We start from the raw sequence: 18,178 nt of genomic DNA, 5'->3' as shown, positions 1-18,178 counted from the left end.
ATGTATACTGTATATGTGTATGTATAATGTATATGGGTGTATATATATGTATACTGTATAAGTGTGTATTTTCATGACTATGAATTAACACATGTGGAATTATATACTTAACAAAAAAGTGTGAAACAACTGAAAATATGTCTTATATTCTAGGTTCTTCAGAGTAGCCACCTTTTGCTTTGATGACTGCTTTGCACACTCTTGGCATTCTCTTGAAGAGCTTTAAGAGGTAGTCACTGGAAATGGTCTTCACCTCACAGGTGTGCCCTGTCAGGTTTAATATGATAAAGTGCTTTATTCTTTGTCGGGTCCAGGGGTCCTGTAGAATGTGAATCCCTGAGGAACAGCGGATCCTTGGCTTGTGCCAAGACAGAAGAAAAGTTGCTGAACACTTGGTACCCCAACGTGATCAATCTATTTGCCAATCAAGATGCCCTGCAGCTGATTAATGCGGACAAATTGGATTCCTTTTATAACTGCGTCTCGACACTTATGTCCAACCAGGTAAAGGCGGCTGCGAGATCCGTGATATATAAGGATTCATGTTCATTATTGTATCTCTGGATCAAACATAGAGTCAGAGTGGTATTCCCATCTCATATATGTATGGCACTTCCACAGTCTGAGGACGCACATCCGGCTGAAGTATATTGCTGCGCAGGAACATGCCGGGTCCCTGAGCTGCAATGCATGCCGCCAGCCAAAGGCCGGTAGCTGATGTCGGCGTGCCAGTCACGAGTGACGCATGGAAGTGACGTCATGCGCTGCCTCTACCGGCACACTGAAATCAGCTACAGAAGAAGGCGCCGCATGTCGTGGGAGCGGAGGAAGGTAAGAAGAATCATTTATTTTTGTTTATTTAATGTATTGGAAAAGAACGACAGAACATTATACCAGGAAAGGGCCAAGGATGGGGAGCATTAGACAAGGAAGGGGCTCAGGGTGGGGAGAATTAGACAAGGAAGGGGCCCAGGATGGGGAGCATTATATAATGAAGGGGCCCAGGATGGGGAGCATTATACAAGGAAAGGGCCCAGGATGGGGGGAATTAGACAAGGAAGGGTTCCAGGATGGGGAGCATTATACAAGGAAGGTGCCCAGGATGGGGGGAATTAGACAAGGAAGGGTCCCAGGATGGGGAGCATTATACAAGGAAGTAGCTTAGGATGAGAAGCATTATACAAGGAAGGGTCCCAGGATGGGGAGAATTAGACAAGGAAGGGTCCCAAGATGGGGAACATTATACAAGGAAGTAGCCTAGGATGAGGAGCATTACACAAGGAAGGGGCGCAAGATGGAGAGCATTATACAAGGAAAGGTCGCAGGATGGGGAGCATTACACAAGGAAGGGGAGCATGATGGGGAGCATTACACAAGGAAGGCGTGCAGGATGGGGAGCATTACACAAGGAAGGGGTGCAAGATGGGGAGCATTATACAAGGAAGTAGCCTAGGATGAGGTGCATTACACAAGGAAGGAACGCAGGATGGGGAGCATTACACAAGGAAGGGGCGCAAGATGGGGAGCATTATACAAGGAAGGGGCGCAAGATGGGGAGCATTACACAAGGAAGGGGCGCAGGATGGGGAGCACTATACAAGGAAGGGGCGCATGATGGGGAGCATTATACAAGGAAGGGGTGCATGATGGGGAGCATTTTACAAGGAAGAGGCCAAGGATGGGGAGCATTATACCAGGCAGGGGTTCAGAATGGGGGGCTTTGTACAAGGAAGCGGCCCAGGATAGGGAGCATTATACCAGAATGGGGGTCATTATATCATGACATGGGCCAGGATGAAGGACATTACACCAGGAAGGGCACAAGGATGGAGGTCATTATACCAGAATGGGGCCTAGGATGGGGGACAGGATACCAGGATGGAAGACATTGTTATAGGATGAGGGACATTGTACCAGGATGGGGGACATTGTTATAGGATGTGGGACATTATACCAGGATGGGGGACATTGTTGCAGGAAGGGGCCAGGATGGGGGACATTATTACAGTAAGAGGCCCAGGACAAAGGACATTATACCAGGAAGGAGCCCAGGATTGGGACGTTATTGCTGAAAGGGGGCTCAGGATGGGGGGTATTATACACAGAAGGTGGATATTATAACAGGAAGAGGCCCAGGATAGGGGATATTATAACAGGAAGGGGTGCAGGATGGGGAACATTATACCAGGAAGGGGCCTAGAATGAGAGACATTATTATAGGATGGGGCTAGGGCTACGATGGGGGAGATTATTACAGGAAACATCCAAGGCAAGGGCGAACACGCGCATCATTATCGGATCTAGAATGCTACAAGGGCCCATAGGCATTATACAAGGAAGGTGCCCAGGATAGGGGGAATTAGACAAGGAAGGGTCCCAGGATGGGGAGCATTATACAAGGAAGTAGCCTAGGATGAGAAGCATTATACAAGGAAGGGTCCCAGGATGGGGAGAATTAGACAAGGAAGGGTCCCAAGATGGGGAGCATTATACAAGGAAGTAGCCTAGGATGAAGAGCATTATACAAGGAAGGGGTGCAGGATAGGGAGCATTACACAAGGAAGGGGAGCAAGATGGAGAGCATTATACAAGGAAGGGGCGCAGGATGGGGAGCATTACACAAGGAAGGGGCGCAGGATGGGGAGCATTATACAAGGAAGGGGCGCATGATGGGGAGCATTATACAAGAAAGGGGCGCAGGATGGGGAGCATTACACAAGGCAGGGGTGCCAGATGGGGAGCATTATACAAGGAAGTAGCCTAGGATGAGATGCATTACACAAGGAAGGCGCGCAGGATGGGGAGCATTACACAAGGAAGGGGCGCAAGATGGGGAGCATTATACAAGGAAGGGGCGCAAGATGGGGAGCATTACACAAGGAAGGGGCGCAGGATGGGGAGCACTATACAAGGAAGGGGCGCATGATGGGGAGCATTATACAAGGAAGGGGCGCATGATGGGGAGCATTTTACAAGGAAGGGGCCAAGGATGGGGAGCATTATACAAGGCAGGGGTTCAGGATGGGGGGCATTGTACAAGGAAGCAGCCCAGGATAGGGAGCATTATACCAGAATGGGGATCATTATACCATGACATGGGCCAGGATGAAGGACATTACACCAGGAAGGGCACAATGATGGAGGTCATTATACCAGAATGGGGCCTAGGATGGGGGACAGGATACCAGGATGGAAGACATTGTTATAGGATGTGGGATATTATACTAGGATAGGGGACATTGTTACAGGAAGGGGCCAGGATGGGGGACATTATTACAGTAAGAGGCCCTGGACCAAGGACATTATACCAGGAAGGAGCCCAGGATTGGGACGTTATTGCTGAAAGGGGCTCAGGATGGGGGGTATTATACACAGAAGGTGGATATTATAACAGGAAGAGGCCCAGGATAGGGGATATTATAACAGGAAGGGGCGCAGGAAGGGGATCATTATACCAGGAAGGGGCCTAGAATGAGAGACATTATTATAGGATGGGGCTAGAGCTACGATGGGGGAGATTATTACAGGAAACATCCAAGGCAAGGGCGAACACGCGCATCATTATCGGATCTAGAATGCTATAAGGGCCCATACATCTGACCAACATGCTGGTGGGGGCCCAGGTCCAAATTTTGCACATCTACAGGAACATGGCATTACAATATGTCATATGTTGGGAAGGGTTTAAGCTACAGCACATTACATAGCCTCTTGCAGCTATATCAATGGAAAAATGAAAAATGTATGGCTTTTTGAAGACGGAAAGGAAAAAATGCAAAACAAAAAATGATCCGGTCCTGAAGGGATTAAGGATTTCCCACCCACAGTAAATGTTGTCACTCAGCTTTCTTCTCTTATGGCCCAGTCCGTCTCCCTGTTTTCTGCACCACTCTCGTAGTCATGTATTTTTTCTCCTTATAAACACTAATATATACTTGCTGATTTCTCCCCCCCACAGGTGAGAGACCTTCTGCAGAAAACTGTAGAAACTTTTGTCCGTTTATTTGATCTGATAGACGGGCAATTTTTACCAATCTCCAAAATGCAACTTACATTTGATGACGAGAAAATGGATTTCTATCCAAGCTTCCAGGACGTAGAAGAAGTTGTACTATTTATATTAACTCGGATCTCCAAGACCCTTCAGGTATCAGGATTTTTTTTTCAATGCTGACAACTTACTTTTTATAGTAGGTACATGTGTGGCTCACAGGTAAAAACTGCAGTAAAAAAAATTGGAAATTTGCTGCCACCATTTTGGAATATCACAGCAAAAAAAAAATATAGTACTGGCTGATTTACAATTCCTATTGGCTGTCACCTAGTATATGAGCGTCCGCAGCAGTATCCTCCGGTGGGCCCCCATGCAGGGATAGGACAACGAGTATATTGACTTTGTAATACACATTGCAAAAATATATGAGAATTATAAGTAGAAGAGTTGGGTAGCATAAACACTTTTACAGGCTCGGACTGGCCAACAGGAGAAATGGAGAATCCTCCGGTGGGCCCCAATGAAGGGATGGCTCTCCACTCCAGTCCCCTATTAAAGTGCACCTGTCAGCAGGAGTGTGCTCAGTAAACCACATACACTGTCAGGAGGGCGACATTACACAGAGTAAAATGATACCTTAGTTGATGAAATTCGTCCTGTGGTTCTTGTGTAATCTTTACTTTCAGTTTGGAAATAATGATATGCTTATGCTCCGGGGCGGCGTGTGGGGGCACTCTATCTGGTGCTCTGCTTACATATTCATGTGTATGCTCTTATGACAGCTCACTGATCGTCCACTGACCTGCCTCCTATTTTACCTAGCCCCGCACTACTAGATGCATTATGTAAAAGAGGAGGCAGGTCAGTGAAGGCACAGTGAGCTGTCATAAGAGCATACAGATGAATATGTAAGCAGAGCACCAGATAGAGCGCCCCCCACAGGCCGCCCCGGAGCACGAGCGTATCATTATCTCCAAACTGAAAGTAAATGTTACACAAGAACCACAGGACGGATTTAATCAACTAAGTTATCATTTTAATCAGTGTAGTGGCACCCACCTAACAATGTATGTGTTTTACTGAGCTCAATCCTGCTGACAGGTGCGCTTTAAATGTATAAGTGGTTAAATCTGAATTTTTGGGGTGACAGATGCCCTTTAAGCTCCCTTTAGTGGCCACTGAGGATACACAGCATGGCAGCTTTTATTTCATGTCTATGCTGAGGATATGGAGCTTTGTATGGAGTTTTTGATTTATTTATATCAAAATAGGTGGATGTTCAGGGGGTTTATATTAGAGACTTCTGCAGTATTCATGTCACTTTATAGAACGTTCTTCTTTGTCCAGAACATTCAGACGGTGCAGCCGTGGCTTTCTGGTAGTAACACGGTTCAGATCATCGAGGCCAAACTCCCTGATTACATCTTTGATTCTGCCGCGCTGAAGCTGAAGGAGGCCGTCAGCCACAATTTACACCAGCCATTCAGGCATTTCCAAACCTACGGTAAGCGGGACGTGAATCATTAAAAGGATGATACATACGGTAAGCTGGACGTGAATAATTAAAGGGATGGTACATACGGTAAGCTTGACGTGAGTCATTAAAGGGATGGTACATACTGTAAGCTGGACGTGAATCATTATAGGGATGGTACATACAGTAAGCAGGATGTGAGTCATTAAAGGGATGGTACATACGGTAAGCTGGACGTGAATCATTATAGGGATGATACATACAGTAAGCAGGACGTGAGTCTTTAAAGGGATGGTACATACGGTAAGCTGGCTGCGAATCATTAAAGGCATGGTACATACGGTAAGCTGGACATGAGTCATTACAGGGATGGTACATAGGGTAAGCTGGACGTGAGTCATTAAAGGGATGGTACATATGGTAAGCTGGCCGCGAATAATTAAAAGAATGGTACATACAGTAAGCTGGACGTGAATCGTAAGTATTAAAGCGATGGAACATATGGGAAGCTGGACGTGAATCTAGTATTAAAGGGATGGAACAATCACAATCAGAAATCTCCTGCCGGCGCTTGCAGCGTGATATTCCTGTGGACGCTTTGATCCTGATACCTTTCCAAAAGCCATTGAACTCAGTGTTAGGGGTTCCCAGAGGTGTGATCCTCATCTATCAGACATTATCATGCAGAAATACTATATATCATTGGTCTAACAAGCACTGCAAAGAGGATCTGTCTCTAGATTTCACCATATAAATGTAGATTATCAAATTGATCTCTTAGACCTGATGAAGCCAGAGAACTCGCTTTCAAAAATCCATGTCCGATCAGCTGTATAATCCTCTTTGAAAGTTTTCTCCGCCCGATATTAAGATGAGTCTAGATACAACTATAAATTCTGTGTTATATTATTTGATAGTTGAAAGCTTCAGCTGGCTGGTGGATGGTTCAGCCACGGAGAAAGTAGAAACTGTGTGCAAAGCAGTCATCAAAGCAAAAGGTGGCTACTTTGAAGAACCTAGAATATAAGACATATTTTCAGTTGTTTCACACTTTTTTTTAAGTATATAATTCCACATGTGTTAATTCATAGTTTTGATGCCTTCAATGTGAATGTACAATTTTCATAGTCATGAAAATACAGAAAAATCTTTAAATGAGAAGGTGTGTCCAAACTTTTGGTCTGTACTGTATGTGTGATCATAATGTGTTTTTTTTTTTTTTACATATTGGACCTTCTTGCATATTATCTCGAACCGTCATTAAATTGACTCATCCCTGCACAGCAACACTGGCTTTGATGTTTCTAGTAAAAATCGACTGCTTATGCGCCGTTCATCATATGCAAGTTATCTAGGACTAGTCCAGCGGGACGTCACTTCCCACAAACAAATCTGACCTCAGATGCTGTGATCTCACCCAAATCATGGCATCTTAGTCTCACCTGGCGAGGTGGATCTTCTAAGCCTCGGGTCTGGGTGGGCACACGGACCCCGGGTGTTGGTGTGGCAAGCAGGAAGGCACATGAGCAGCAAGGAATTGGCACTCAGGAATCTTGGGAGCTGCAGGATGGATGTAGCGTAACCCAGTAGGAATGGAAGAAAGTTAACGCAGAAGGTGGAGCACACCAAACAAAAGTCTAAAAACTCAATCCTAAGACCCAGGTGTGTGTCCTAATGGTCCATAAATAGGATTTAGGAGATTATGTCACTGAGCTACACAGGACAACCTGTAAAACCTGACGTGGAGCACAGCACGGGGCAGCAGACCGAAGTGAAGGAAGCAGAGCTCGGATACCCAAGACAGGTGTATAATACTTAATTTCACATGCCCAATTTGCATATGACAGCCGGCACATAAAAAGTTTAGTCTTTTAAGGTAGAAACATTTTTGCCAGATATATACCGTGAATGTCAATGCAGGAATTTGGCATGCCTGAAGGACCTGACAGGTTCACTTTACGGGGACCCTCTTCGGTTCGTTTGAAGGGTCCCTTGACAATAAGCTGATCACAGCTGTAGTCGGGTGGACGCAGCAACGAGGACTAAGTTGCAGGAATCATTTTCTTACCATTCCCATTAGAATCAATACTGTCCTAAGTCCTACAGAGCGAGGGGTGCAACGTGTCCGATAATAATTGAGGGTCAAATCAGAAATCTCAAGGGTAAACGAGACTGATTTATATTTGTATTCCAGTTTATAGAAGAATTTCACACCCTGGCCAGAGATATCATGGGACTGCCCACCCGCGCTTACTTCACCATGGTACACCTCGACTGCGATGACTTAAAGCAAGGCCTGGCTGACAAAGCAAAAAGTTTTGCAAATATATTACTAGATAGACTGGTGACAAATCACAGATTGGAGAATGAAGAGTGAGTAAAATCCTGGATTCAAGGAGGTTTCACAATAGAAAAAAATAATCTGTAATGGGCCTCTACCTGCCATGTGCCGTTCAGGGGCCCTTGGGGTCGAGGTCAAGTGTTACTTCTGCTATGATTTCATACAGTGAGTTATAGATGCTGATGCTACAGTAAAAGTTAAGAATCTCACATTACTTTACTTATGATACCATAAAATATCATCACATTCCAGTATATAATATACAGGTGCATCTCACTAAATTAGAATATCATCAAAAAGTTAATTTTTTTCATTTCTTCAGTACAAAAATTTAAATTCATATATTATATAGAGTCATTACAAACAGAGTGATATATTTCAAGTGTTTATTTCTGTTAATGTTGTTGATTATGGCTTACAGCCAATGGAAACACAAAAGTCATTATCTCAGTAAATTAAAATAATTAACAAATACACCTGCAAAGGCTTCCTAAGCTTTTAAAAAGGTCCCTTAGTCTGTTTCAGTAGGCTCCACAATCATTGGGAAGACTGCTGACTTGACAGATGTCCAGAAGGCAGTCATTGACACACTCCACAAGGTCCCAGAGTTCCAATTTTCATTTGGAAATCAAGGTCCCAGAGTCTGGAGGAAGAGTGGAGAGGCCACAATCCAAGCTGCTTGAGGTCTTGTGTGAAGTTTCCACAATCGGTGATGGTTTGGGGAGCCATGTCATCTGCTGGTGTAGGTCCACTGTGTTTTATCAAGACCAAAGTCAGCGCAGCCGTCTACCAGGACATTTTACAGCACTTCATGCTTCCCTCTGCTGACAAGCTTTTTGGAGATGGAAACGTCATTCTCCAGCAGGACTTGGCCCCTGTCCACACTGCCAAAAGTACCAATACCTGGTTTACACACAACAGTATCACTGTGCTTGATTGGCAGAAAACTCGCCTGACCTAATCCCCATAGAGAATCTATTATAGAGAATCTATAGGGTATTGTCAAGAGGAAGATGAGAGACCCCAGACACAACAATGCAGACGAGCTGAAGGCAGCTATCAAAGCCACCTGGGCTTCCATAACACCTCAGCAGGGCCACAGGCTGATCGCCTCCATGCCACATTGCCGCATTGATGCAGTAATTGATGCAAAAGGATCCCAGACCAAGTATTGAGTGCATTTACTGAACAGACATTTCAGTAGGCCAACATTTCAGATTTTAAAAACATTTTTCAATCTGTTGTTATAAAGTATTCTAATTTACTGAGATAATGACTGTTGTGTTTTCATCGGCTGTAAGCCATAACCATCAACATTAACAGAAATAAACACTTGAAATAGATCCCTCTGTGTGTAATGACTCTATATAATATATGAGTTTCAATTTTTGTACTGAAAACTGAAATAAAGTAACTTTTTGATGATATTCTAATTTAGTGAGATGCACCTGTATGTAATAATCTTTGCTTCGCTTAGGATCTTCATGGAATTTGAGAAAATCAAGGAACAAGCGTTAAAGACTCCTGAAACTAATGAAGATGTAATAGAGGAGATTGCGCTTGTGGAGCAGGCGAAGAATAAAAGCCTGGTAGAGCTAAAGTCCCGAATTGCTGTACTTACGTCCCTGGGTATAATTAGTGTAAAACATAATATATAGGATTATTCCGATATTTCTTGTGTCCTGGTTAATATGTATTTTTCCATATATAGGTCATGTCATACTAGCTATACTTACCAGTCCCCCTCCAGGTTTCAGTGATGAGATCCCCAACATGATCATGTGATTGCTGCAGCCTATCAGTGACTACGGTGGTAACCTGCTACAGCCAGTGATTGGCTACAGAAATCACATGTCCACATAGAGCAGGAAGAACACAAACTGATGGAGGGAACTGTAGTTGTGGAGCATCAGTATAATTTTATAACCTAAGTTTTTGGAAAAAATATAATTGGTGCAACCCCTGTGATTGTAGATGCTAGATACATTAATACAGAGTGAGTTTCATTTTTTTAATTTTAGGAGTGTCAGCGGAGGATGAGTTATCTTCTAGATGTTCATTTATTTGTACCTGAAGATATCATCCTGAACTCAACAGTGTTACTGTGGCCAAAAAATATCAACCCAGTGTTTGATGAAAATGTCCAGGTATGTGGGCTCATTTCTGAAAATGGGGTCTCGGGTGCCAGCCCCAATGAAGCAGCAGCCCCCTGCAGTGTCCAGGTAATTAAACGGGGCGCTCTGGGAGCGTTTTTTGATAACTGTTCCTTTCTAAAAGCTGATTGAAAACGGCAAGTGTAAAGGAGAGGGCGAGCTGCTGGGAAAAGAGAGACGCTTATGCTGGAACTGGAGAAACTTTTGCGTCGGATGGAAGAATTTGCAGAGTGCTCTGAGCTGGATATGATGCAGCAGGTATGATAGTCACAGGCTGTGTTATAGTTTTCCCTCTTCTTATTTTCATTACTTTAAGACTCTTTTCATATTTGTACAGATCCTTTTTACCCAAAACGCATCATGGTTGTCGTGAACGATAATTTTTTTGTGCAATACAAAAGATCATTTCACCCGACGATCAAGTGTTTGGCCATTCGTCGGTGATTGGCAGCCTATTTATACTGCACAATTATCCTTAAACGAGCGTTCCTGGGAAGTAGTTATAAAATGCTCCCTAACTCCGGTTTGGAGTTGCATTAGGCTTTTTTTATGTTGTTTCTTTTGGGGGGGTTCTATCCCTTTTTAAAGGCAAGAATCAAGAATATTGAGACTACAGCCAATAGTGTAACCTGAAGCTTCAATGCAAAATCTCCATTAGGGCCCCCAACTATTGCAGGTCTTTAATAGTAGTGATCTTCTCATATGAGTCAAAGAGACCTTTTGAGCCCCCCTTAGCTCCAGATGCGACTGCAATCCCTGCACGCACTGTAGTTACACCCTTGACTGCAGCATTATTTTTGCTATGCAAAAAAAAACTATGAAAAAAACATAAACCCGACTGACCACGATTATCAGCCAGAACAGTCTTTATAGAGGCAGTCCCTAGTGCTTAACCTGAAGTGCAGTCAAACAAAGGCAGGTCAGAGGCAGTCGTCACACCTGAGCACTGGCGTATGAAAGCGTCCACTAGGCCTGAAACGCGTTGCATCCAATAGGCCTGAAACGCATTGCGTCCAATAGGCCTGAAACACGTTGCGTCCAATAGGCCTGAAACGCATTGCGTCCAATAGGCCTGAAACGAGTTGTTCCAATAGGCCTGAAACGCGTTGCGTCCAATAGGCCTAAAAATCGTTGCGTCCAATAGGCCTGAAAATCGTTGCGTCCAATAGGCCTGAAATGCATTGCGTCCAATAGTCCTGAAATGCATTGCGTCCAATAGGCCTGAAATGCATTGCGTCCAATAGGCCTGAAATGCGTTGATTCCAATAGGCCTGAAACGCATTGCGTCCAGTAGGCCTGAAACGCGTTGCGTCCAATAGGCCTGAAACGATTTGTGTCCAATAGACCTGAAAGGCCTGAAAGTTACACCTCTGACATCAGCTGTCTATAAAGTGGAGCATATAGGAGTCTGTATTCTGCAAATGAGAAGTAAAGTTCACCGGTGAGAAGTCAGTCTCATACTGTAACTTGTGACTGTCTAACTCATTTTCTTTAACGGAGGCAGTCCGGTTCACCCTTTACTTATCTGTGTTTATTGTGCCTGGTTTCAGTAAGTGACAGATGTGAGGACTGTACAGAAGCGAATAGCAGACGCAGAGGAGGCGGTGGCTTATATTAACAAAGAAGAAGCACTGTATAAATGGGACCTTACAACATACCCTGAGCTGGATTCTTCAAAAGTCAACATCGAACCTTACCAGAAACTTTTTGCACTGATTTACAAATGGCAAAAAACTGAAAAAAAGTATGTGCACCCCATTGGGGAATTCTGAGTTAACTCTTGGCATGCCGTTATTTATTAACACCAGACGTGATCTGAAGTGGAGAGTAAATGGCGCATTTAAACAAGCTGATGATCATTCCCAATTATCAGCCCATGTAAATGTGCCTGTAATCACCCGATGAACAAGCAAAACACTAATTCGTTGGGAACGAATCATTTATGGCAGCAAAAATCATCTTTATCTACAGCACTTCGCCCCTTGTAACCTTATAGGGACAAAGTATATCTAATAACCAATCGTTCTGTCCCCATCACTGTTCTTCGGTCCTGGAAATAACCAAGCGCCAAAAGTCTTGCATATATTACAAGGGGATTATGTGTTATTAAAGGGCTGTCCGGCCTTGGGGCACAAGTCTGCAGTCACTCCATGTGACTGCAGTCATGTGAATCCTCACAGCATGTGTACTGTGCGCGTAATAAGGATTCTCCAGCATCGGGAGCACAGGCATGTGACAGCAAGTATGTGATTTGCATATATACGGTCACATCCCAACTAGACATATCCGGCCTTGCTCAATGCAAGCACATTGAGTGGAGCCAGACACGTCTAGTCGGAATGTGGTCTGAAGTATGCAAATCACATACTTGTGGTCACAAAACAGCCCGTTCCCGGCACCGGAAAATCCTCGCAGTGCGTGCAATTTGAGAATTTAAAAGTCTGCAGTTACATAGACTGTAGACTTGTACCCCAAGGCCGGACAATCCCTTCTGCAAAATAGGAGATAAATGTATGATCGGTAGGGGTGCTCTAACCACAGGGTCCTCCAGTAATCCTGAGGACAGAGGTTCCAAAGTCTGCTGTGTGAATGGAGTGATCGTGCGCATGCATAGCCAGTGCTCCATTCATGTCTGTGGGAGCAGTCATGCGCATGCATAGCCATCACTCCCATAGATGCACACATGCTTCATTCACAAAGCTGTATCTAGGACCACCGCTTTCAAAACTGCTGGGGGCTGCAGCAGTCAGACTCCCAGTGATCAGACATTTATCAACAACCTTGTGGATAGGTGATTAAACATTATTTATGGGACAACCATAGCCATAGATGTAGAAGAGAAAAAAAGCAGAATAAACAGTAATAGATGAGCTAAAAACATGAAATTTATCAAAATATGTCTTGAAAAATCTCACGCTTCCAGGTGGATCGACGGCGCTTTCCTTGACCTGAACGGAGAAAGCATGGAAGCCGAGGTGGACGAATTCCTCCGAGAGGTCTACAAGATGATGAAACTGTTTCAGCAGAAGCAGAAGACGTTAGAAGAGGAGAAGAAAAAGGCGTCTCAACACCGGACACTGTCTGAAGATAAGGATTCGGTGGACGAGGAAAAGAAGGAAAGCCGCATAGTTCTCATGTGTTCTGCCATCACCGAGCAAATCAAGGCTTTTAAGGTAGATGCATCAAATAATGGATATATCAGTAATCTGGGCCCGGTTTGCTGGAGCGCGCTGTTACCTCCCAATCCCAGCCAACTTTAGCACAGTGGTTACTATCGAGACAGCAGCGGTGGTCGGTCTCCTAGGCAACGATCTGTAAACAAAAGAAAAGTCTTAATATCTCAAGAACGGCTGCAAATGTCAAGAAGCAGTAAATTGCAAAAGTGCAGGTTTTTACAATATCTATGAAGATGGGAATAACCCTTTAATTCATTTTTGTAGCCGTAATCCCGGGACACTGATTATGATTGACTCCTTTTCAGGAATATATCCCTCTGGTGAGCATCCTTTGCAACCCATGCCCCTCCTATATATCCATCCTGGCCTCCATGTGTCCAGCCTGCCCCCCTTCATATATCCATTCTGTCCCATATATCTATATATATCTATATCTATATCATATATATATAACAGTTTTGATTTATATATATCCATCCTAGCCCCCCCATATATGCATCCCACCCCACCCCATATATCTATCCAGGTCCCCACGTGTCCAGCTTGCCCCCCTTCACCTCCATGCGTCCATCCAGGTCCCCACGTGTCCAGCTTGCCCCCCTTCACCTCCATGCGTCCATCCAGGTCCCCACGTGTCCAGCCTGTCCCCCCTTCAGCCCCATGCGTCCATCCAGGTCCCACGTGTCCAGTCTGCCCCCCCTTCAGCCCCATGCGTCCATCCAGGTCCCACGTGTCCAGTCTGCCCCCCCTTCAGCCTCATGCGTCCATCCAGGTTGCCACGTGTCCAGCCTGCCCCGCTTCAGCCCCATGCGTCCATCCAGGTCCCCACGTGTCCAGCCTGCCCCCCCTTCAGCCTCATGCGTCCATCCAGGTCGCCACGTGTCCAGCCTGCCCCCCCTTCAGCCCCATGCATCCATCCAGGTACCCACGTGTCCAGCCTGCCCCCCCTTCAGCCCCATGCATCCATCCAGGTCCCCACATGTCCAGCCTGCCCCCCCTTCAGTCCCATGCATCCATCCATGTCCCCACATGTCCAGCCTGCCCCCCCTTCAGCTCCATGCGTCCATCCATGTCCCCACATGTCCAGCCTGCCCCCCCTTCAGCCCCATGCGTCCATCCATGTCCCCATGTGTCCAGCCTGACCCCCCTTCAGCCCCATGCGTCCATCCATGCATCCTGGGTAGGTGTTTATGCCCCTGCATCCATCCATCCTGGGTAGGTGTAAATGCCCCTCCAGCCATCCATCCTGGGTAGATGTATATGCTTTTCCATTCATCCATCCATCCTGGGTAGGTGTATATGCCCCTCCATCCATCCATCCATCCATCCATCCATCCATCCAATCTATCTATCTTTCTATCCCTTCCTTTCTGAGATAAGCTGCAATAATGCATTTGTCCTTTGCTACACCTTTGCACATACGCCATATACCTAATCAGTGGCCTTGTTATCAGCTGCTACTCTTTTAATTCAACTGTCCCATCAGTTGGGTGTTGCTGAGTACCACGCATTTAAAAAAAATGTGGGGCCGTTGCGATTTCTTTAGTGAAATGCTGGCTCCCTCTGAAAGAGCACTGACTTCTTTAATTTTCTATCTATGGATGAAAAAAAGATAAAAAAAAGTTTGGTCTGAGATGTTGTTTTAAAGTGCTACCTATGTCTGTCAATCAGAGCATCCTATTGGTTTTCACCCAGGCAGATAGATTGCTTGCAATAGATGTAATGAGTGAATGGAACAATGGAATAATGCAAGAGAATGGGACAATGGAACAATGGAATAATGCTAGAATGGAAGAATGGAACATCATTGCACATGTCATAATGGGCTCCTAGCCTTTATCTGGCTGTGCTTCGGCAGTCAGCTACAGTCTGCAGGGAGCCTGCAGACTAGGAAGAAGGTGGACCGCCGCTTGTTTGTTCACTAATTAGTTATCCTCTCCCCATCCCCTTGTCTGCAGGTACATGGGACATTGGGGGGGAGGGGAGAATGTTTGAAAATAGGCAGACTCATGCAGATTAAAAATGCATGCGTGGGCTGCAGCTGCAACAAGCAGTAAAGTTGTGGGTTTTAAGATGTCTATTGATGAACAACATGTCCTCCTAAGGGGAGTCTTTGTCCCTATCCCTACAATGGGTGCATTCTTGAAGCCAGGGTGCAGTCATAGGCCAAAACCAATTCAGGTTATCGCTTCTCGGCCTTTTGGCTAACATCAAGTGTAGTATCTGTTCTCATTTAGTATATGTGCTTAGCTTTTACCAATATATTGCATTGCAATGTTATCTATCTATCTATCTTCCCGGCTGCTTGTTTTCCCTCTATCCACACCCTCCTCTTCTTTGATTGACAGCTCTGGCTTCATAGAACCAGAGAAGGAAGGAGACAGAGGTAAAACAAGCAGGTGGGAAGGTGTATATAAAGGATTGGCCCACGCCGTGATCCACGGAGCGCTTGTACTTGGTTTCAACAGTCATTCTGTGCTGACAGTCCCTTTAAAATCAGTGTTTCCCAAACTCCAGTCCTCACGGCCCCCCACAGGTCATGTCTTCAGGATTTCCATAGTATTGCACAGGTGAGAGAATTCCTGATTCCTTGATGATACTTTCATCACATGTGTGATACTGAGGAAATCCTGAAAACCTGACCTGTTGGGGGCCATGAGGACTGGAGTTTGGGAAACACTGCTTTAAATGGAGCGGTGCTGCAGTTTTATTATTCAGCAATTAGCAGGATCCCCCAACAATTTCTTAAGCAATGAGAAAATGCAGTCCCTAATGATGTCCTCTGACAATAAGCGGATGACGGACAGCAGATGCATTGGGTTCTGCATTTCTTGGAGAATGGGATGGGGCAGCTTCTGTCTTCTCAGTGATACAATCAGGAAGGAGATGCAGCGTGAGACATGACCTGTCTACATCTTTGATCTGATCATCAATACAGAGGGCTGATTGGTGAAGACAGAGGGAAAGGCTAATAAAATTATTAAAAAAAACTTCGTTTTTCGGCTGCCACTTCCTCTGGGGTCAGTATGCCAACCTCATTGACTTCATAGCACTTGCCAGAGTGGGCAGACACGATTTATTGCCTTTACACACGTCACCTCCACACAGGGCGATGCTGCTACGACGCCTCTGTAGTGATCAAACGTTGAGTCAAACAGCAGGGCTTTAAGAGGGCTGCCCTTTTCAATCTTGGGACTAAAACACAAAAATAAGACATCCTGTTAAAGGGGATAAAGGTAAGTAAACCGCGTTCAGTCCAGAGTGATGAATTCCAAAAGATAAAGTTTATTCCGCCATCACATAACGTTTCGACCTGTTATAGGTCTTTATCAAGTATATACAAAGACATAGAGGGATACTGATCCCCTTTAAGGAAAATCAGTGGCCAGAACCCTTTAAATTCCCCTTAAATGGTCCAAAACTGAAACTGTGGGAACAATATAATCCACTTAGGGTTCAAACTTACAGTCAAGGGTTTGATAAAATTATCTACACCCTTGTGTCTCCAGAAAGCATAGCGTACGTTCACGTGCTGAAAATGCCGACCAGTGCTGGAGTGAGCGGAGGTCCGCAGCTTGTGACACTCCTGCTGTAGTGAAACTACAGATCCCAGCAGACTGACGGTCTCTCATCAAGTTATGCTGGGAGCCGCAGTTTCACAAATAGTGCTAGAGGATCCATGTCAGAAATAGGAGGCTGCCACTAGGGTTTCTCCCACAAATATGTAATCGGACGTGGAGCAGAACTGCACGTGGATGAGCCATATTCTCTATCTGTGAACATACTACTCCTTCACTCAGATTCTAAGTGGTTCTGCAGCGCATCTGTGCAGAGCAAGCTGTCAATCAAAATCCGGGCCGGGTTTACAGCCGTCACCCCTGATATAGCGAGAGGTGCTGTGATCCAAGACTGTAGCCGCTCCGTGCACAACGATGAGTGAAGGCCGGCGGCTGCAGGGAGGAAAGAAGTTAATTTTCTCCCGGTACCTACACTATCAATAAGGCGGCCGGGCAGCATTGTAACAATATTTATCTGCAGATTAACCCTATACCTGCAGGTACATAGCATTTTCCAAGGTGACAGGTTCCCTTTAATAAAGAGAAGATGGATAGAGCCGCATTAGTCCGTACTCACGGTGGAAGCCTCCTGACAACTTCTTGAAGAACACTTTCCACATTTGTTCCAAGCTTCCCCGACATCTAATAGAAATAAACAGAGAAATGAATTTCTTAATACAGTTTAGAACTCGGCTACAACGAATCAGAAGAAATGAAACCTGTTTGAAGCTGACAAGCAATCAAGCCCCTCCGTAAGCCACACAGAACATGGCTACTTATGTCATCTGCAGGTGATTAAAGGAACCTGTCATGCTGAAATGGTATAAGATCTGTAGGGGATGTTGTAGAGCAGAGAAGTTGATCAGACTGATAGACATATCTGTGGGAAGAGAGTCAGCAAAACTGGCATTTTATGCAGTGAAAAGTCCTGCCGTATGTACACTAGTCCAGTGGGCGGTCCTACTAAGTGATTGACAGTTCCCTGTATGACCATGCAGGCAAAGATAGCTGTCAATCACTAGTAGGACCGCCCACTGGACTCATCTGTACAAACAGCAGGATTCCACTGAATAAATTGATACAGGAAAAACATCTATCTTTGTACCGTATTAGCCAGTAGATAGAAGAGTATTTAGATTTGAGAGTCCTCAGTGGTTGATACCATCTTTTCCGTTAGCCATTAAAAGGTAACAAATTGCAGGCTTTCCAGACTACTCAGGTCTCAGGTCTGCCTGATGAAGAAGCCGGAGTAGTCTGGAAAGCTTGCAATTTGTTACCATCTTTTCAGTTAGCCATTAAAGGTATCAACCACTGAGGACTCTCAAATCTAATGAATAAATTACAATTTATACTGAATCTTCTCCCACAAACCTATATATCGTTCTACTCAGTTTCTCATGGATAAAACCTGTACATCTGAATGGGGCTTTAATGTTGTTATTACAATCATGTAACCGCAGATCACAAAATCTTTCATATGATC

At 44.9% G+C, this 18,178-nt stretch overlaps 1 long non-coding RNA gene and 1 pseudogene across 1 annotated transcript; one reads left to right on the top strand and one right to left on the bottom strand.

The window, feature by feature from the left end:
• Positions 1-12,564: 12,564 nt before the first annotated feature.
• Positions 12,565-17,338, bottom strand: LOC141176489 (uncharacterized). Its single transcript, XR_012253170.1, has 3 exons — positions 17,273-17,338; positions 16,173-16,333; positions 12,565-13,274 (listed from the first exon to the last, which is right to left on the bottom strand). It is a non-coding gene; the product is annotated as an uncharacterized lncRNA (long non-coding RNA).
• Positions 15,323-15,436, top strand: LOC141178048 (U2 spliceosomal RNA; annotated as a pseudogene).
• Positions 17,339-18,178: the final 840 nt, after the last annotated feature.

Source organism: Phyllobates terribilis, unplaced genomic scaffold (assembly GCF_046119375.1).
Source record: "Phyllobates terribilis strain yellow unplaced genomic scaffold, ASM4611937v1 Scaffold_27__1_contigs__length_16484149, whole genome shotgun sequence".
NCBI classification, from domain to species: Eukaryota; Metazoa; Chordata; class Amphibia; order Anura; family Dendrobatidae; genus Phyllobates; species Phyllobates terribilis.
The sequence above is the reverse complement of the archived record's forward strand: the minus strand, read 5'-3'. Positions and strand labels throughout refer to the sequence as shown.